Here is a 23,717-nt window from a genome sequence, read left to right as displayed (position 1 = left end):
AATCTTTTTTGGACAAATACACTATTAGTATATAACCCATTGACATAAGTGTCAAAAAGGGGGAGTAAGAGAAATGGGAGAGCAAGGAAAGAAAAGAGGGAGAGAAACCCAAGGTGGAGTAGGTGAATAGAGTAACAAAATGAAATATATCAGCTTAGATAGAAATAGAGAAAGAGTATAAGTTTATGCAAATCTACTCAGCAAGAGAAATTAAAACTTTCTATAGAAGCGAAATAGATATCTATGTTATGCTCGTAAGGATAAGATCATAAATACATCACCAAGTGTTTTTGACACTCATGTCAAAGGGGGAGATTTTTAATCTCATATTGGTTTTGACATGTGAGTGTCTATATACTTCAGTAATTTACTTAGTTCATGTCGAACAAGTAACATATGTCAAGCACAACATATAAGTTAGTGCATGCTGAGTAAATAGTGAGTGTCGAGTCACTCAAGTGCTGACCAAATAATATGTGCCAAGTGATTCAGGTGTTGAGAAGTAGTCCATGTCAATTCATTCATATGTTGAGTGATAGTATTGAAGTTACAGTTAGTGTCGAGCACCAGAAACTTCAGATGTTGAGTAACATAGTTTTGACATAGTTGTTTGTATTGGCACTAACTACTATGTAAACCATTTTAAAGCCAACTTAAGGATTGATTTATGATATGTTGTTGATAATGACGAATCTTAAGTGTGAATCTCTATGTATTACATGCATCCAATAAAAAAGAGGGAAGGTTTAAGTGGCAATATGGGTGAATTACAACCATTGATCCATACCTAATCCTAAGTCACCTAGGTCTTCTTAAGGAGGAAAATTCCTAAATGTTTTAAGTAGAGAGAACAGTAGAGAAGGAGAGTTTGCATGCAAAAATAGAACATTCGTGGTGACCAAGAAATTATGATTTGAGTTTCATTATAGAATCATTTAATCAAGGGAAATACTAGATAGCAAAGATACATCTAATTAGAAAAAATAAAATATACATTAGTGTACAGGTGATTTGACATCAAAAAACAAAGTGCTAATTGCAGGATCATTGTTGAGATATTCTAACAGGTGAATAAGTTAAATCTCTTAACAGAGTAGTCCTAACAGGCTATGTTGAAGTCCTCTAACAAGGTGCTTACTTAATTGTGAGTTAAAGTCCTTTAATAAAGCACACTTCTAATAGGGTGTTGAAATCCTTTAACATGGTAAGACCTGACAATCTTTCTAAGCTTCTAACGAGGTAGACCTTTCATAGGGTAGATCATGTTTCATTATCAAACATTCTAACCTTCATTAGATACACTTTATTATTGCATTAGTGAAGATTTGTAGGTGTCCTCCCCACCCTAGTTTTACATTCTGATTGGAGGGTTTCTGGATAATCATATCTCATGTCACACATGTGTGAATGCGTACTTGTTTAATGTACTTTAGATGTATATGCTTTATATGGTATTTTAGTTTACTCATTGAATTATGAGATGGATGTATGGTGGATGTTTTTATGGGTAAAAGTTTGAAGCAGTGATTCTCCCCCCCCCTCACCCTTCTCAAAGTTTACCTTTCCTATTGTAATTCCAACACCAATAGGCATCACAACTAATAATATAGATGAATTAGAAGTGCTATAGGAAGGGCTCAATCTGAGCCTCAAGTTAGGTATAAAGAGATTAATCATTGAAGGGGATTCTCAAATAATCCTCAATGCATTAAGGAAAAAGAAGACACCAAATTGGATTATTAACTCAAAACTTGAGATACTTATCAATATCATAGATAAGTTTAAGGAAACAAGATTTCTTCATATTTGTCAAGTGGGAAATAAAAAAACATCACCTAGAAAATTGAGTGTGGATGGAGAGGACATTATTATCCAAGTATCATAAAACTCTAATAGTATCTCTACTTTGTTTGGATTATCTACTTTATGTATCATCAGATTGACTTATATTTATTTGTAATTTTTCCTTAGCTTATAATCAAGTCTTATAATAACCAATGATATTATAGAAAACTGAATATAGTGTTGGTATGTGCCCCATTGTGCCAAAAGCTCAAACTATCAATGAACATCACAAACACTAGACTTACCTAAATCTATGAGAGGCAATTAAGCCATGTTGCAAACCCCAAAGGAGGTGCTGACCACCAAGTCAACAATCCCCCCAGTACCAACTATGGGTTCTATACTGATGGAATGAGGGAGACCTCCCAATATTCGAACTCGTGACCCAAGGTTCTGATACTAATTGTTGGTATGTTTGCCATTGTGTCAAAAGCTTTAACTATCAATGAACACCATAAACATGAGATTTACCCAAATTTATGAAGGTAGTTAAGCCATGTTGCAAACCCCAAAGGAGGCACTGACCACCCAGTCAACATATAGAACATTTCATAGATTAAAGAACCAATATATATCTATATATTATACTAACTTAAATAAGTACTTTAATAGGTGTGTCATTATGATGTAGACTCACTTTCTGCTCTTAGATAGAGTTGATGATTAATTATCTAGAACCATCTAGACTTCTATCATAGGCTGTGTTAATTTAATCAATCTATTTAAGACCTTCACCTTCAATCACATGTCACCATCAGTCAATATTTTTTTTTACATGATTCAAAGTTTAAAAATTGAGTTAGCTATATCACTGAATCTGAAGCCAAAATAATAGCATTCATGAGTTCAGTTAAACCAGAGTAATGGAATGGGATTCTTAACCATGTTGAGAATATTATGGGTCACTATGTATAGGGATTTAGGGGAAAGGTCCTTTGATTATGGGTACATGGTGAACCACTGGTGTTGTTATTGGATCTTTCATAGCCTCTACGTTTAGGGCTAATGTAGGTTAATGGGATATCATCAGGCTCTATTGTAATATCTTTGATCCCATTTGGTTATAGGGCCTCAAGGAAGTAGTCTTGAGTGTCAATAGGAATTTCAAAATCCCATTTGCAAAAATATAAATGGAAAATCCACCAGGTAGTTTGGGGAAAGAAAATATAATTAGGCATCCAATTTTATTTATTAGAGCTATTAATCAATTCAACCATGAATGGCCTAAGATGGAGGCAAGCATAAAATTTATGCTTCATTGGAGGGGTATTCTCATGGACCTACATAATGTATGGTTTCTTCATTATCTGCATATCTTTGACTCCTACATTGATCCAGGGGTAGAATTTGATGATCTTAACAAGCTTGATTTCTCCATCCCAAAACTCTATAAACCTAATAGGGAGAAAATAGCATATGTTCTTGCACCAAGTGTCATGGTAGTGGACTTGGAAGAAGTGGATGATTTAATCATGGTTTTTTGGAAGCTAGAGGAGGATATGTAATAGTTACCACCTCCTCTCTTTTTTGGTTAATGTTATATATATCTTTTGGAGCCTTCTAATTGGAGTTTTGGTTTTGTTTAGGTTCCTCGTCTTCCTTGTATAGTTCTCTATTTTTATCTAGAGGGTGTAGATTTTGGTTTATTTTTAGCCTCTCACCCTTTTTGTGGTCATATCCTATTGGTTTAGGTCTTGGTTCTTTTTCCTATGCTTATCTATTATTTTTATGGGCTTCCCCCTAAATATCATCTAAGACATGTATTTGGCATATTTCTTTAGTATTGTATTACATAATTCTAGTTCGTTATTTTTTGTATATTAAACCAAGAGGGTATAAATATTTTGGTCTCCAAGATCTTGTTTGTTCTTTTCAATTTGGATAAAATGTATATAACTAGATAATTAGGATAATGAAATTTTCTAGCTATGATTCAATTAGGATCCTATCTATATATGTTCCGTTATCATCAAATTGTTATTCTCATTTAAGGAAGAACTTGCAAATTTTCATTCATGAGATAGGCTTTAGTCAAGATTTTCACAAGTTTTCCTTGCTTCACTGAGCTTCATTATCCCTCCCTTGGTAAATTTAGGAAAGAAATTGTATTGTTATTAAGGATGACTGGACAAATCAGAATTCTCTGCTATTACATATGGACAATTAGAATAATTAATTGGTCCAATAATTAGGTCTTAGGTCTACACCCTAAACCAAATGATATCACAAAATTTTAACTAGGCCATAAACATAACAAGAATTATTAAGGTTAGTTATATTGTTATAGGTATTTCTATTTGGATAATTTTCTCACATTAAGAGAGAAATAATTTTCTCACATTAAGAGAGAAATAATTTTCTCACATTAAGAGAGAAATAATTTTCTCCAAGTAATACACTTTCTAGGCTCATGAATTTAATTATGGTATATTTTGGTTAGAATCTTTCTCAGTCATATTTATATTTAGGGATCTATATAGAAATTATTTTTTAATTTCATTTCTCCTTTCAAATTTCTCTCTTTCAATCTTTCCTTTATTTTGTTGTTGAAATTTTCCCTTGTTTAGATTTTCTATTCCCCATTTGTCCTTCCTATTTTTCTTTTGTCTCTTTTTCATATCATTCAATATTTTAATAATGTTATCATTTAATATTCGAATAAATACAATAGAAATTTAGATGAAATTTCTAACAATACCTCAAGAGACAAAGTTGAAAAAGAAGTAAGATGCTTTAATCATAATATATTTAATAGTAATCAAGGACTAATGTTTCAAGTGAGCATGATTCTTTATGAAAATACAGAGAAAGAGGAAGGAATGTTATATCAAAACCTAATTCATTTTTTATGGAGTGAGATGCTTCATTTGACAATCAAAAGAGCATCATTTTACTTTTAAGAACTTCCCTCAAGGTAAAATCAAGATGTAAAGAAAGAAATATCTTCTTAAGACCCTAAATGTGATAAGGGAAAATGTATATAATTTCAAATATAAATGATGGTTTTCATCATGAAAATAAGCATAGAGTGATGAAGAAGGATGCCTTTCAAAAAGATATGAGACTTGGATATGCCCATTTTAGATATGTACTGTGTATAGCACCACAGTCCCAAGTAGACTGGAGGTTTTCTTCTCTCCACTTTCTTACTGGTGCCTATTTCAATGGACATGCTAGTAATTTATTTTATTTTATCAATATAATCCAAAGGCTTTAGTCATTTACCAAAAAAAAAAATTCTTTAGAAGGTGAATAAATTTGATTACAAATTTATGTGGTCAAATTTAGGTGTCTATGAGTATAGTTTAACTGGGTCAACTTACACCAAGATTATCCTAAGGGGAGGCAATATTGGGGTATCATAAACTACATACACGGAATTAGGAAAGAGAAAGAGCAATAAAAACATTTTTCAAGCACAAATACATCCATAGATCATAAAATCACCAAAGGGTCAAAGCTAAAATATCTTAAATAATGGGTGCTTTAGTTTTAAAAAAGTACATTTACCCCCCACTTTAGTGATAGTATGAGCCTTCCTCATACTCATGGAAAAGTTGATCAAAAGAAATATTTGACCTTATCATGACTAAGGAGGTATGCAAACTAGAAAACCCCCAATAGACTTGAGTCTTTACCATATCCAAATCTATAAACAAGAGAGATATGAATAATGTGTTTGTGTGTGTGTGTGTGTGTGTGTGTGTGTGTGTGTGTGTGTGTGTGTGTGAGAGAGAGAGAGAGAGAGAGAGAGAGAGAGAGAGAGAGAGAGAGAGTTCAACTCACCAAATAAGGTTTTTTGGTCCTTATTTCAAACCACACAAAAAGGTGCATTACAATAAAATATGACATTTAATGGTCTAGAAAGTGTGAGTGGCATGCTAGTTATGTTGTCGTGAATAAATTGAATGGTCTAGAAAGTTTGTGTGGCATGCTATCAATCCATCATATATTCAACCTTAAGAGACCATCTGTCCTAAAAGGAAATCTAAAAAAATCCCCAAGGCATAAGGATGTGTGTTTTTTTAAGGGATTGGGAAAGGTACAAGAGCCAAGATTAGGCTTCTTGCGTTGTTTGGTAATCCAAGGAAAGACATACAAAAAGAAAATATTAGGCCTTCCAGAAAATTTTGGTAATCTAAAGAGGGATAAATATATATATGGGGATTAGACCTCATAGGTTGTCAGTAATCTAATAAAGAGATCTAAAAATAGTTGATCAAGATTCCAAACTATTAGTTATCTGATAGGGGAATCCAAAAAGTTTTAATAGAAAAACTATCAAATTATGTTTTTACATGATTGAGTAGAGTATATGTCCTGGTGTTAAAGAGATAAAAAATGCATCAACGTGGTAAATTGATTTAATAAAAGCTTACATGCATCCACTAGAAACATTTCTGCTACAAAATTCCCTTAAGAGAGAGCACATCAAGGGAAATAAACATATGAAAAAAGAAAGAGTGCAAGAGGTTTCTATTGACAAAAAAGCTTGCACCCTAACCTGAGGGAATACTTCTTAGGTAGCATTGTGTAACATGGAAACAACATCCAAGCTGTGTGATTTGAACTGTGAGGTTGAGTCTCTAGAGAAGGTCAATTTCCTTTGCTATTAGGGTGCATCTAAACAACACTTGGAGAGGAAAAGGGAGAAGGAATGCATGAAAGAAAATCTACCTATTCTAACCTAAGGGGTGATGCACAAAAATAGAATGTTTGAACCAATCTCTGACCATAAATGCATAGTTAAACTATCATGACACCCATATGTATACAGATTAAAACTTGTTTTAATCAAACAATCACATGCAGATCAAATAACTAGATAAATGACACAAGGAAGAAGAGATTCACTATATATCATTCATAGGCAAAAAGGAGATACAATCGTGTCAATTAAAGATAACCAAATTCTATTGATGAAAGGAAAATGAGTCTCACATAGTACATCAATGGCTGAAAAGGATAAAATAGAATGTCCTGAAGTTCAAAGGAAAAGGGAATTTACAATGTGCATGCCAAACCCTAAGAAGAAATACAAAAAATACTTTTATAGTTCAAACATAACTTAGATAGCTTCCACTCTAAGGCAAAGCACAACTACCTCCATTGAGATTGCAGAGATAAATCATTATAGATCAAGAAAATTTGATCTTTAGTACATAGCCAGATGTAGAAAAATCAAATATTTCACCAACAGAGTCCAAAAAGTGACAGTCATTAACATTCTGACTGGGTAGATGGATAAAACCAGGGTGGTGGAGTGTTTCCTTCATTTAATAGGCATGGAATTCATTCAAAAGTGGTTGGAATCAATCATGGAGGTCAAATTATATAGAAAACCATCACTCCTCCCATTCCTGGCTCAACAAATTAGAAAAAATAATAGTTAAACAAGGTCATGCAACTAGAATGGGCTATGTGGACCAATGTTTTTTTTTTTGCGTCACCTCGTGAAGTCTTCAAGCGTTGACCATCTTGCTGGCTTTACTAACCATCCACCTTGTGAAACAATGAACTTAACCACAACTAACCATCAAAGGGCACTAATTCTTACCACCCAGGCCTACAAGGACACATGTCCGCACGTTGCTTCCCTGCATTGCTTAAAGATCAAGTAGTTCCATAAAGTGGGAAAGTGACTATTGTCTATCTCCACAAGATTGACAATCATGAAAGACCATAGTTATTATTGCTCTTTCCTTCAATATTTTTGGACCCACTGAACACTCAACATCCACTTGGCATCCTTAGGAACAGACAACCCCACATGGCCACATGCCAAGATGTTGCATCCCTACATTCCTTAAAAACCTTGCAACTTCATAAAGCAGGGAAGCGACAACCATAGATCAATGAATGATTGATAGTCATGTGAGATCTACATTATGACTTGGTCTAGTCATCAACTTTTCCCAATGATGTAACAACAAATTGCCAACATGCCCTAACATGTCTTTAGGCTATTCTGATAGGATGTTATATGGCTCTGATAGGAATGGGTGCACTAGATCCACTTGGTAGCAAGGCACCTTCCCACATTCCTTAAAATCCTTGCATCTTCACAAAGAAGGGAAGTGCCAACCATAGATCATCTTTGATCTAATAGTCTGGAAACATGCGGTCCAGTAATGACTTGTATCAGTACCTCAGCTAATCAGGGCTCGCCCATATGCCAACTTGTCTAACAGCCCTCTGCCTAGTCTATGGCCAAAAAGAAAATAAGACCCACAAATACATGTGGCGTATTGTTGCTTCCCCACATTGTTAAAAAACCTTGCATCTTCAAAATGTGAAAAAGTGACAATCATTGATCTATGCACAATCTGATGGTGGGTCTAATGTGAGACCACAAAAGGTATTAAAATGTAAAAATAAAACCAGTGGCTTAGGTTATAAGACTTATAACCAAGGTTTTGAATAAAATATTTACGCCTTTAAATATTTAAAAATTCAAATATGTTGATCGTTAGACATTCACAAAATATAAAATATGAAATTTGATGGGAAGCAAATATGTCTAACAATTTTGTTGACTCGAGGGAGAGGCAAGCCTGCTATGCATAAGACTAGTGACCTAAAGAATCTATTGGTCTATGGAGTAATAAAAAATGTGGATCTTGTGCATTATGAAACCAACCCTACCTCTGTCTTCTATTCAACCTCAAAACTTCAAAACCTGGCTATCTGATAGAGAGAAAACTTATGCTCATGCACTTCTTGGAAACTAGGAAGAATAGAAAGAAAACTATCTAACTATGTACATTATTTACATATATGAAATTTTAAACAAACTGATTGATTGGTTTGTTAAAGTAGCTCCTCTTCCTCACTAGTTGATTTCTTTTCCCATTCATGAGAGCAGCTGAAAATGATAGCAAGCATGACAAACACATTGCTACATGAAATAGCCTCCTCCCAATGCTGAAAACAATGGAGCTTTCCAACCCTGGGGCATTACTTGTGGAGAAAAACATATTTTCTCCTCATTCTAATCTTCACCCTTATGCTCAAGTGTAAGCATGACCGGGGGCAACTTGCTGATTTTTTATAGAGCTAGATTCATTATGGGGCATCCTATTTATGCTCCAATGCCAAAGGAATCATCTTTGACCAATTGACTATGCTTTGCATAGTGGCATCTTGGTGTTTTGGAAGTGGCACCTCCTCTTCTTGAGAAGGATTAATCTGCACATCCTGTTCATGCTACTTATGAACCACTTCCTTGGAAGCTATTGGTATGGCATGGATCTCCACTTTTTATTGTCACAACTCATGATCATTTGATGAAGGAGTAGCATGTTTCATGTCCAAGAATGAACAAAACATCTGTAGCTCATCCCAAAAAGTCTCCTCATTAGAATCTTCTTGCTCTATTACAGTAATATGCATAGGTTGAGGGACAACCTGATGCATATCAACATGCTCCTCCTCAAGGATACAACTATCCTTGAGGCTCTCTTTTCCATCTTCCACATCATGGAGGGCTATCTATTGCAACAAATGGTTCTCCTCTTTCTCAACTTGCAGTAGATCCTTGTTGTCTTCTAAAGGCTCAAAAGCCATGATCAGTTCCTCAAGAGAAGGAACAACCCTATTGTCTTCTTCTTCTTCCTCGATAAAGGAGGGGAGTTCTTCAAATAAGAAGATTGGATCCTCTTCCTTCATCTCAATAGCTACCTCTTTGCTCTCCTTAGTGGACTGCAACTCCTCTAATGGAAGCTTTGTGGGCTTGTTTTCAGTCTCCCAAAACTCCATATTTGGACCATTAGGAGTGCATACAACCAGTCCATCTTGAAATAAGGAAATAGTGATAGGTTTTGGGGGCTCATGAATAACCCAACTTTCTCTTGTAAGGGGTAGAGAGGAAAAAATAGAAGGCTCTTGTAAAGGAGGGGGCTTTTTGAAGCTTGCGATGACATATTTTGGAGAAGGGGCTTCCTCTTCTTCCTTATTCTAGAAATGAGCTAACTAGAGACTCATCTCCTCCTCTTTTATTGTAGCAAATTGCCTAGCAAGTGTCTCCTCAATATGTCTATGTCTCTTCCTCTTTTCTTCTTCTTGTTGGAGATAGGCTTGGCAGGCCATCTCCTCTCGTTCTCTCTCTATCTCTTGCTTCCTAGTAAACTCACAAAGCTGCCTATCAAGGTCCAACAATTGCTGATGTGTTTCATCCATTTTCCTATCCCATGTTTCCACCCTCCTTTGTTATAAAAAAAATATATCTTTAAGCTCTTTAAATGGGGATGTTGGGACTGATGGAGTAAGGGTAGGGGAAGAATAATAATTTTGAGTAGAAGGACTATAAATAGTTTGGGGCTAAGATTGAAACTGGAAATATAAGGTTTGAGGAATAAAAATTTCATGATATGGGGAGGGGAATAGTATTTATTTCTATGAAATAGTTCCATGGTCAAAGTTTCATAAAAACCACAATTTCATAGAAAACTTTGAAAAAATCATAAAAGATCAAAAATGATCTTTACATACCAGCACCGTCCCTATGTGAACCCAAAAGATGTGTACTAGAGTTTCCATGGTGTTTGGTTGAATGCCTCCAAAGGCTAATGATATTCAGAAAAAACATCCAATTTCTCAATGGATAAAGATTGCAATGGCTACCAGTGGACTTATGTAGCTAAATCTTCTTATCAGTTCCACTAGGTATGCAAAAACATTTGACACAAAATCTTGCACCCTAGCCTAATGAAATACTTCTCAGGTAGGCTTGTGTAACATGGAAACAACCTCCAAGCTATGGGACTTGAACTTTGAGGTTGAGTCTTTAGAGAAGGCTAGTTTTCTTTCCTATCAGGCTGTACCTAAACTACACTTGAAGAGGAAAAGGGGGAAGGAATGCATGAAATAAAATCTACATATTCTAACCTAAGGGGTAATGCACCAAAATAGAATGTTTGGACCAATATCTGCCCATACATGTGTAGTTAAACTATCATGACACCAATACATATATAGATTCAGACTTGTTTTAATGAAGTAATCACATGTAGATCAAATAACTAGATAAATGAAACAAGGAAAAAGAGATTCACTATATATCATTCATAGGCCAAAAAGAGATACAGTCATACCAATTACAAATAACTACAATCCATTGATGAAGGGAAAATGAGTCTCACATAGTACATCAATGGCTAAAAATGATAAAATGAAATGTCCTAAAGTTCAAAGGCAAAGGAAATTTACAATGTGCATGCCAAAGTAATGCCAAGGGAAATAGAGAAGTGTCAACCCTAAGAAGAATTACAAAAAATTCTTTGATAGTTCAAGCATAATTTAGATAGCTTCCACCCTAAGACAAAGAAAAACTACCACCATTAAGATTGCCGAGATAAATCACTGCAGATCAAGAAAATCTTATCTTTAGTACATAGCTAGATGCAAGAAAATGAAATATCTCACCAACAAAGCCTTGATAAGTGGCGTTCATTAAAATTTTGATTGGATAGATGAATAAAACTAGGGTGGTGGAGTGTTTCCTTCATTTACTTGGCATGGCATTCATTTGAGAGTGGTTGGAATCAATCATGGAGATCAAATTGTGTAGAAAACCATCACTTCTCTGATTCCTAGCTCAACAAATCAGCAAAAACAATAGTCAAACTAGGTCATGCAACTGGAATGGGCTATTTAGGCCAATGATTTTATTTCTTTTCATCACCTCATGAAGTCTTCAAGCATTGACCATCCTATTGTCTTTACTAACCATCTGCCCTATGAAACTATAAAATTAACCACAACTAACCATCAACTAGCATCACTACTTACCACCCAAGCCCCCTAGAACACATGTCCTCATGTTGCTTCCCCACATTGCTTAAAGATCAGGCAGTTCCATAAAGTTGGGAATTGACAACCGTCGATCTCCACAAGATTGATGATCATGAAAGACCTTAGTTATTACTGCACTTTTCTTCAATATTTTTGGGCCCATTGAACACTCAACATCTACCTGGCATCATTTAGAATAGATGACCCCAAATTGCCGTGTGTCGATATGTCACTTCCTTGCATTCCTTAAAAACCTTGCAACTTTATAAAGTGGGGAAGTGACAACCATCGATCAACAAATGATCAATGATTGTGTGAGATCTGTATTATGACTTGGTTTACTCATCAACTTTTGCCAACAATATAACACTGAATTGCCAACATGCCCTAACATCTCTTCAGGCTATTCTAACAAGATTCCTTTTGCAGCTCTGACAAGAATCGGTCCACCAGGTCCACATGGTAGCAAGGCACTTGCTCACATTCCTTAAAATCCTTGCATCTCCACAAATTGAGGAAGCACCAACCATAGATCATCTTTGATTTGATAATCTAGAAACATGTGGTCCACTTACGACCTGTGTCAATACCTCAACCAATCAAGGCCCACCCATATGCCAACTCATCTGCCAACACTCTACCTTGTCTACGGCCCACAAGAAAACAAGACCCACATATACATGTGGTGTATTGTCACTTCCCTACATTGTTAAAAATCTTTGCATCTTTAGAATGCACAAAAGCAACAATCATTGATTTGTGCATGATCTGTCAGTAGGTTTGATGTATGGCCACAAAAGGTATTAAAACACGAAAGTAAAATAAATGGCTTAGGTTATAAGGCTTATAACCAAGGTTTTGAATAAAATATTTATGCATTTAAATATTTGAAAATTCAAATATGTTGACCGTTAGACATTTGTAAAATATAAAATATGAAATTTGGCAGGAAGCAAATATGTCAAATAGTATCTACCAGCTCTAGGGTTGGTATGATCATATATGTTAATTACTATATCAAATATGAAATTTCATATTTCCCAAAAGGAAGTAGAAATACAATGAAATGGATGAAAAGTATGTGAGAGTTACAAAGATGAGTATTTTTTAGTAGACACCATAGAGACCAAAATGAATCGGTGCTACCATATCACAAGTATTCAAGAAGACTACATAAGGGGACGTGTAAGAACAATAAAAAAATATTCAAAACAACATGTAATGACATATAGAAGGAGAGAGATACACATAGAAGAATGTGAACAACATATTTGATTACTATATCACCTTACACTAACAGTGTAAGAAGGTTTATTTATATAAATTTAGACAAACAAATAAAAATCATCACAATATGGAGGAAACACAATACAAAAAGTAAGCAAAAAATAAATTTTCCATGCTATAAAAGTCACTTGAATCATGCTGCATGTCCCCCTCCCTCCTACCTCCCCCCCCCCCCCAAATCTTATTTTGTATCATTAGGGAAATGTGTAAAACTTGTAATAGGAACGATACCTAACATAGTAGGACCATTATCTAGATCCAAGAAAGTGTTCTAGTGGTAGTTTGTGTGCTCAATATTAGAAGTAATTGTTAACTATCTAGAAAGAATATTAGGAAAATCATGATAAACATCAATGACCTCATATTCATGATTACTAAGATGTGGATTATCAATCAACATCAATAACCTAATTATCAAGAGTATCTTTCTTAGCAAGATTAACCATAATAGAATCTAAGACATGAATAAAATCATCATATTTATCCATTTATGTCTTATTATTATGATTTAATTCCTCTATAGGATTAGGCATGGTTTGATCAAAGGAAGGAAAGGGTTGAGAAGATGACACCATTTGGAAGCAAGAGTGTGTACTTTAACTTTATCCTAATGGTTCTTATGACTCATGGTTATGTTGATAACAAATAGTTTTATGAGATAAAGGTGAAGAAGTAGGATCAGCAAACATTGGTTTTGAGGAGGGAACAATGACATGTTGAGAGATGTTGTGTGAAGCAGGAATACATGGAATCTGTAGGATAGTTGTATAAGGAACATCTTTAGGTTGAATAAGCTTTTGAATCCTTTAGTTTTGAATTAATGAAATAATCAATAAATATTATCAGGGGAAGCAGAAAATTTTTGTGATAAAGAAGCCTATTTTAGTATAATATTGAGGGTGAGAAGGTTGGTAAAGAGAATAATTAATAGTGAAAAAATATCTATTGTGGGGAAATTGAAATCATTTATGAATGAAAGAAGTGACAATTTGCATGGAGGAAAGACATAGGATACCAATATTTACTTAAAATTGGTCAAGAGTAGGGATGAAAACAAAGGTAGTATCCATAACTTTACCACAAAGGGTCATAGGAAATATATTAAACCATGAAGAATACAAAGGAACCCATTACAAGTTTGAATCAAAAATTCACATGTGTCATGAGAATCTTTATGAAATTGTTTTTTGTAAAGATGTTCTTAGTGCTAATTTTTGACACAAAAGTCTACACCCTTGCTTGAGGTACAACTGTCAAATGATCTTGTGTAACATGGAAACAATCTCAAAATTGTGTGACTTTGCAATTAGAGATTGAACCTCTAGAAAAGGCCAACTTCCTTACAATTTGGTGTGCACCTAGCTAAGACTTAGAAGGAAAGGGGAGAGAGATTGCATAAAATACAATGCTAAAGGGAAAGGGTGTGATGCACCAAATAGATTGTTGATCTACTTCTTCCAATGATTGTAATAAAATCCAATAAGATCCTACAAGACATTCCACTATCTATGTTATTTCGATTCCAACACCATAGGAAAGCCAAGAAATCAACATAACCATGCCAGGAATACAACAGATTCACTTAATAGATTAGTTAATTGAAATGAACATAATCATAAGGTTTATAAGTAGGAGATAATTTCCATAGCAAGTTAAATTGTGATATTACTATTAGGGTTTAACTATGTTATTTTTGAGTCAAACTAACACTTAGCACTCATTGGATCTAGGTGATGCTCATAGGGATGAAGCACCAGGACTTCCCGAGAGGTCACCCATCCCAATACTACTCCAGCCTAAGTGTGCTTAACTACGAAGTTTCCTCCATGGTTAAACCTAAAGATTTCAACCCCATTTGCAAAACCTTCACCAAGTATTGTGCCTCATGAACCATTCATTAGGAAGCTCCTAAAGCTAATCAATTGATGAGTAGGAGATAATTTCCACAGCAAGTCAAATTGTGATATTTCTATCAGGATTTAACTGTGTAATTTTTGAGTCAAACTCATTGACCCATGTTTCATGGGTAGTGATTAAACATGAACCCATCTCTCATGAGAATAAATGGAACATTTATCACTCATTGGATCTAGGTGATGCTTATAGAGGTGAAGCACTAGGACTTCCCGGGACACCCATCCCAATATTACTCCAGTCTGAGCACACTTAACTACAAAGTTTCCTCCATGGTTAAACTCAAAGATTGCAACCCCATTTACAAAACCTTTACCAAGTATTGTTCCTTATAATCATAAGATGTTGCAATTTCCAAAATACATTCACGAAAATGAAGCATAACATATTGCACAAATTTAACTAAATGAGAATCATTGAAACAATAATCATTTCTATTATTGAATAAGAGGAAAAAGCATTTATAGAGAATAAATCTAAAAAAGAGTAGAGAGAAGAGATCCCATGAATAACTAAAAAACTTTCCTTTATAGAGTTCATGCATAACTCTAATTTAACCATGGAGTTTAAACCCCAACCAAGGAGTTGAGTTGTAGAGGAGAGAACTAACTGAAAATCAGAAAGAAATTTGATCATGAAGTGCACTTTCCCATAGAAGTGATAGGAAGAACCCCAAAATGAATGTACCCCACGTAAGGAAGATCAAATCCAAAAAATCAGATCTGTACAAGCCATAAAGAGGTATGAAGTGCATTAGCATCATGCAAACAAGGCCCAAGAAGTCACTCAATAATAAAGAATTGGCCCTGGTAACGTGTCATGGCCACAAGAAGTCAAATCATGTCATTATCAAAAACTGTAGGAAGGGATAACAAAATGTGTTAACTGCCACAAAAAAGATAGAGTTGAACTACAAATATACAGACTTGACCTGCTTGGAAAATGTCTAATTTTTCTAAAAGAGACATAAACCATCGATGAAGATCTACCTTTTAAAAATGGATGGTCTAGATGCTACAAGAATGTCCCCAATAAAAGATTAAGTCACTACTATTGATTTAGATCTTCTTTATTTCCAAAGAATGACTGAGCTGCGTTGAGGAGATCCCAAACATGCAATCAAATCTAATGGTGATTGCATCTTCGTTGGACACCAAGGCACTACTGAGAAAAAAGGAGGGTCATTAGATTAAAGATAATCTAACAAAATAAGAAAGAAGATAACATGAAAATTTATCCCATCTCCATGTACGATAATTTTGGGCTTCAGAGCTTTGAGGAAATGCTACAGTACTAGGAAACACTAGAATGGAGACACGTAGCACTAGGACATTCGATGATGCATTGTATTAACCACCCGTGCAAATAGTATGAAATGACGACATGAATATTGAACATGTGGTAGTATCTCATATGTTTGTGGGGATTTGTAGATGTATTACAAAAACACAAGATTTGTTGATCACCACAATAATGAACCAACTTGATGAAGAGAAAATTGAGCCAACTTGACAAAAGAAGAAATAGGGCAACTCGATTAAAGAACAAATTGAGTCAACTCAGCATCCACATAAATAAATAGACCAACCACCCAAAGATCAGACACATGGCAACATCTTGTGCTTTCATGAGTTCATTGAGCTTTGATGTGAAAGTGTGAGGGTCATTGATCTTCACTGACCAGTTAACTTGGGAGAAGGGGTGGGAAAATACATGAAGTTAACCCTCTGCCATGAGTAAAAATCTCACATTTTCATGAGAAGAGAAGACCATCTCATGAAAACACGTGGTTCTTTGACATATGCAAGCCTAATCCAATCAAGGCAAAGGGAGTATCAGGTTAACACAAGATGTTAACAATGACCAACATGAAATGTTAACACCAAACCAACACACAATGTTAACCTAAAATAGTCATGTTAAACCCCCTCCAAGGAATCCATCCCACTAAAGATATCTCATATCAGTTATCAATGTTGGGCTGAATGGGGACAAAAATAGTCACCAATAACATGAACCATGGAAGGAGGATCAACTAAGATAACACAAGTAGGAATATGGGAAATGTTAGTAGTGATGTAAAGAGAACATTAGGTGCTTTAATCATCTCAGAATGATCAAAGGTGATAGGAAGTCAAAATTTAGGTTTAGATGGAGGAAACTTTAGAGGTTGAGGTTGAAATTCAACAAGATTAACCATATGATTAGATTATTCTACCTTGTCATCCTAAGTGATACTAGTAATAGGATAATAAGGTTGATTAATAAAAAATTTTGAATGATAAGGTAAGAGATTGATGTAGATTTAAAAAATTCTAATTACAAGTTGCAATATATATTTATTGATATTATTAGCCTTGACACCAATGGATGTATAATTAGAACCAATAAGATCTTAAATATCATTTTCTAAACAATGTCAGTTTTGAGTATTGCAATTGAGTTGATGGTGATATTAGAAAAAGGAATTTTGATCAAATGATTTGTTCATCACTTTACTAGTATCAATAAGGTGGATAGGAGGAATTTTAATAATATTGGCATTAATTAACTTTGAAATCACAACATGTAAAGGTTCAAACAATTTTTTTTACTTATTATTAGGATGATTACAAAAAAATTTATCAATATATTTAGATGCAACAAAAACTTGGTCATTTACTATGTGTGTTGTCTTCTTTATTTTGATGTAGTTGTTAGGGTTAAAAAACTTATTTTTCTAAATACTGATGTCATTCTTATCAATAATCATAGGAGGCATTTGAGTGTTTCTCTCAAGCTATCTTGCTCATAATTTATACTGGTGAAGCACTGGACAAAAATGTAAGAAGAAATACTCAATAAATACAATCTTCTCTCTAATGAATTTTTGCAAATTTGAAATAAAAATATGTTGAATATAGTGATCAAGAATAGGATATGATATTTGAGCATCAAAATATTTTAATCTACCAATAAATTCACCAAATTTTTATTTAACAATTTCTTTATGGTGAATGATGTTGTTTTTTAAATTTTAAATGAAAGCATTGGGAAGATTTTGAAAGGAGTCAATATAATAACGGGGAAAGATAAATGCCATTGCAAAAATGTATCCCTAAATATTTGCATGAAAAATTTAGCCATGAGCTTACAGTCATGAGAAAAATAACTACATATAGTTTGGAAAGTCCTAACATGAATCATGGGATCATCCTCACCATTATAATCCTTAAGATGAGGTATCTCAATATATGGTAAAATAAAAAAATGAAGGATGTCTAGATAGAGAGTATTATAAATATCACATGTAGGCTTTTTTTACTTGGATTGAGTGAATTAAAGTTGAGATGGTTTGAAACAAGCTACTAATGGTGGGATTGGAAGATACAATAGTGGGAATAGACACATTCGATGTGTTAGAATGGTCATTGTAAGAAGCAGGGGAAAGATAGAATATTTGAAGAAGTGGGAAGAGTATTAGAATATGTGAAAGGAAAAATGTGTTATGAAGGAAATAAAGAAGGTAATAGAAGAGGAGGAATAAACATTAGAATGTGGGGTTAGATAATCCAACACTTATAGAATTAGATACTTGCGTAGAAGTTTCAATAAGAGGTGGTGGATAAGTGGGAATACTAGAGACACAAGTTCAAATAGGAATGGAAGGTTAAGCATTTGTGGAAGGAGGTTCGTACCCAAACTCTTGAGAAAATTTCATTAAAGGATTAATATGAGTATCAATAAGAGGAGAAATGACTGTTGGAATATTTTGAATAACCTAGGGGGTGAATCAATTATCTCCAAGTCCATATGTAGAAATAAAACCCTTGAAACTTCAACAAACTTAACCCAATAATTTACTACAATCCAACTTATTCATTCCATTTTAGTTCTATATGTGATAACTTGTAGAATCTTATCACAATCAACAATAAACTCGATCTAGTATCCTGCCAAATGCCAATCTTTCCAAATAACAATTGTATTGACTTAATTAATAAATGTATAGGTGAGTGTCCCTACTCCATATATTTGGTTGGTAAGGCATTGATTATAACTAACCTGAAACATCAACACATTGTGCTGCTAGCTCGCTAGAATACCTAACACCAAGATTTAAAGTCAAAATCCATTTTGGAAAAAACCACTAGTAACATGATACCCTTTTCACTCCTTTGAAGTGAGATCTATTGAGATCTAACCCTATTAAACATTACAAAACACACTATTAGGTGTAAGCCTGTTAAAGGATTTAATCACCTTGTTAGGAGTGGCCTTGTTAGAGGACTTCAAAACATTCCATTAGAATGTCACCTTGGTTATAGGATTTACAAATGACTGTTAGGTCAACCTTATTGAAATGATTTTTGTTGGGTGATGCGATGTGCTCCCCTACCCACAGGTGGTTAATTATGTGGTGTTCCATGTTCACTAACAGTCATGGCGTTTGGTGCAATGGTAAATGGGCCCAACAATTGGTATCAGAGCCTGGTTTTGGCTTGGTCATGGGTTCAAATCTCCCCGGTGCCTTCCCGACCCACATAAGCACCTGGTATGCGCGTCTAGGGGGGTATTTTTGGGTGATGTGACTCGCTCCCCTACCCACAGGTGGTTAATTATGTGGTGTTCCATGTTCACTAACAGTCATGGCTTTTGGTGCAACGGTAAATGGGCCCAACAATTTTTACTACTATAATAATGGTTAGAAAAGTTTTGATTTGATAATATACAACTTACTTTTCAAATTCAAATCTCTTTTTGGATCAATTCTAGTTCATTTACTATACTACATCATTCTCACCATCACAGATCTACTTAGCAACTCTTCAAGCAATCTTTCACCTTACAAAATTTTCACTTCTTGAAATTTTGTTCTCCACTTGTCTTGGGAATTTCCAATCCAAAAACCCTCTAAAGTATATGAGATACCTCCTTAAATATATAGTTTATATCTTTTTCTTCTTAAGCATAATTGTAGATCTTAGGGTTTATGATCGAATTCAAAACATTCAATAAATTTGTCTACCTTATTTTTCTTCTTCTCTTCTCAACACATCTAAAAAAACTTTCTTAAATCTTAGTCATTGATCTCTCAACTAATCCTTTCCTTGAATTACATAATATGGCTCATCAATCATTATCATCAACATGTTTTCTTATTCTAAGATTTCAACTATGTCAACCACAAATCATGATTCTTTCATTAACTATTATTTTATTAACACTCAATCATCACTATGTTCTTTTTCTCGATCTTCATTGGATCACTTAGTCATCACTAAATTGTCTCATCTAGTCATCACTATTCAACTCATTTGTTGTTGTCACTTGGAAATATTTGTCACTCTAAAATCTCTACCACTCGGCCAATATAGATACTCAACAAAAATTGTCCTTCTCAGCAATGCTTAAGTTCTTTAAACATATTCTTCACCTCCTTCATTGACTATCCAACATTGAAACTCAATCAAGCTTGTCATCATGATGTGTTTAAACCCTAATCTTCATCCAACTATCTTCTTCACTTCAAGTATTGATTTAAAAATGCATTAACTAAAATATTAACTTATCAAGTGTACATTGTAATGTCATCTCACTTATACATCTCAACTCAATCTTTCACTAGGTCATATCATGATCTCTTCTTTTCAAATCATATTCATCAATGAATAGATATGACACTCTACAATGTTAGTGAATATCTCTCCAGTAAGTTTGACACTTGGTCTTACCAATAGGTTTGACATCAATGCTAATATTATAATTATTCCAAGAAATCTCTTAATAATTATAGCTCCAACAATCTCCTTCTTTGGAATTGATGGAACACCTTTCCACCTTTCACAAGATATGCAATATCTTCAAGTTACCATGTAATCCAAAAACTAGCACAACACCTTGAGTGTTCATCTGCATTACTCCCATTGTGTTCAATAGGTAGATCATCATTTCCTTAGTTTTATTTTGATTCTCACCCAGTCTTGAACTCTCTTTATTGCATATGATCTTAATCTTCAGCTATGTCTTGTGATAGTAACTAACTACAATCTTAACCATCTCACTCTTTTACAATAATGCCAAAAAAATCTCAGTCATCATAGCAATATCAAGTACACTTTCATACATCTTATACATGTAGATATCATCAATCTCACTTGTATATTTTCTCCCTTTATCATCAAGTTCACCTTCTAGAATATCTCTTCACATAATTTCACACCTTTAGGTAGATCCTAAAGTGTGATATGCTAAATCAATATGTATAATATTCTTATAATAATATTTGATGCAATGCTACCTTTCACCTTAGTTAGCTTCAGAGAGGGGAATGATCCTTGACTTTTCTCTTAAGTACACATGTTCTTCCTTAGGGAGTGCATTAGTGAATATGTCATTTATCTATTCCTTAGTGTTCACATATTCAAGCCTCACTTATTTGTGTTGTACCAACTCTCTCAAGTAATAATACTTGATCTTAATATGTTATGTCTTAGTATGCATCACATAATTCTTTGAAATGTTTTTTAGCACTTGTATTGTTACAATAGATTACTAAGAGACCAGTAATCCCTTTCTTCATACCATTCAACAATTTCTTGATCTAAAAAATGTTAGAATATTTTTTGTTACAGCAACATATTCACCTTTTACTATGGATTGAGAGATGCATTCTTTCTTCTTGCTTGTCCAAAAAATTAGTCTCTTTCCAAGAAAGAAACTGCCTCCACTAGTGCTTTTTTTGCTATCAACATTTCCATCCCAATCAACATTAGTATAAATTTTCAGCTCAAATTTATCATTCTTCTTGTACCATAGGCCATAGTCCTTTGTTCCTTTCAAACATCTCAATATCCTTTTCACAAACATCATATAATTCTTTTTAGGATTAGTAGAAAATCTTGCAATTATTCCAACTACTAATGGAATATCAGGTTTTTTGGACTACATACTACAATTTTCGAATCATTCACATGTACAATGTTTGATTTACCTCTTTATAATTGTCATTGTTTGAAATTTTATGTCCATTATCCATAGGTATCCCAACTGGTCTTGAGTCCTTTGTACCAAATGTTTTCAAAATCTCCTTGATATATTTTGAGTGTGTAATGTCGATGTCATTCTTCATCTGATATGCTTGCAGTCTAACAAAGAATTTGATCTCTCCAAACATAGAAATTTCAAAATTTGTCTTTATTTTATTAGAAAATGATTTACACTGTTCATATTTTCTTCCAAATATGCTATCATCCACAAAAATTTAATCTAACAATATCTCTCTTTGATTCACTTTTCAAGTACAAAGTGTTGTTGGTATTTGTTCTTGCAAAACCATTTATGTATGCAACATGTCATACTATTCTCTAGGAGTTTGTTTCAAACCATACAAAGATTTATGCAATTTGCATACCATGTTTTTCTTTCTAGGCTCTAAAAAACCTTCAAGTTCCTCAATGCATACTTCATATTCAAGTATACCATTTAGAAATGCAAAAATCACATCCATTTGATAAACTTTGAAACTTTTGCAAGAATCATATGCAAGAAAATTCCTTACTCCTTCCAACCTTAAAACTAGAGAAAAAGTTTCTCCATAGTCAATTCCTTCTTCTTGTGTATATCATTTACAAACTAGTCTTGCATTGTTCCTTGTGACTTCACTTTTCTCATTCATCTTGTTCTTGAATACCTAGTTTATGGTAATCACATTCTTTTCCTTTGGAGTAGCTACTATTTTCCATGTCTTATTCTTTTTGATTTGTACAATATCTTCGTTCATGAATACAATCCAATTTTCATTCTCAAGTGCATCCTTGACTCATCTAGGAATATACCTTCATCACTTTTAGCATCAAAATTTACATTCCTTGAATCTTTTAGAATATAACACTTTCTTCTTAAAATATTGAAATAACTTACATTAGTTGCATGTCCATACCATAGCTCAAATAGTGTTTTTTTGGTACCTTTCTTGACTTGTAGTTGGTTAAGAGTATATAGTGTAGTGTTGATAGATGCTCTCCAATACTTTGATAAAGTATTCTTCTCCATCATTAATGTTCTTATACAATTCATTAAGAATCTATTCCTTCTCTCATCTATGTTATTATGTGGTGGAATTCTAGGTGTAGACATCTATCTTTTTATTCCTCTATTAATGTAGAATTTGTTAAACTCTCCAAATATGAACTCTCCACCTCTATCTAATCTCAAGCACTTTAGGCTCTTGCCAGTTCCTTTCTCAACTGTAGCCAAATGCTAGTTAAACATTTTAAAAGAATCGTATTTTTCTTTAAGAAACATTATATTCATAATTCTAGAGAATTCATCAACAAATAGGATATAATAATTATTTCCACAATAAGTTTGCACTCCAATAGGATCACATAAATCAATATGAACTAATTCCAAAATACCATCAGAAGAATAAGGTTTTCTCTTAAAACTAGACATAGTCATTTTTTCCAATTTGCATTCTTTACATATCACCTTATTCAGTTTTCTCAATCTTGGCAATCCTCTTACTCTTTCTTTTCTTGTTGATCTTAGCCAAATTGTCAAAATTTACATGATACAACCTCTTGTTCCATGGCCAAACATCTTTATATTGTACAAATAAGCATGTATCTTTAGATAGGCCTAGATAGAAAAAAACTACCTCTTATTTTCCCTCTACTTCTAATTAGTTCACTAGTAACATCATAAATCTGTGTCTTCTTATTTAGAAATTCAACCTTGTAAGAATTGATTAACTATGCCACACTCAAAAGTTATGTTTGTGACCATCAAACCAGTTTACATTATAATATTGAATTTTATCATTTAGAATAATTGATACTTTACCTTTCACATAACATGGTGCATCACTTAAAAACTTAACATCTTTGTCTTCTTGT

The sequence above is a fragment of the Cupressus sempervirens genome, chromosome 7, assembly GCF_028749045.1.
Source record: "Cupressus sempervirens isolate cs-2001-9-10 chromosome 7, ASM2874904v1, whole genome shotgun sequence".
NCBI lineage: Eukaryota > Viridiplantae > Streptophyta > Pinopsida > Cupressales > Cupressaceae > Cupressus > Cupressus sempervirens.
The sequence above is the reverse complement of the archived record's forward strand: the minus strand, read 5'-3'. Positions refer to the sequence as shown.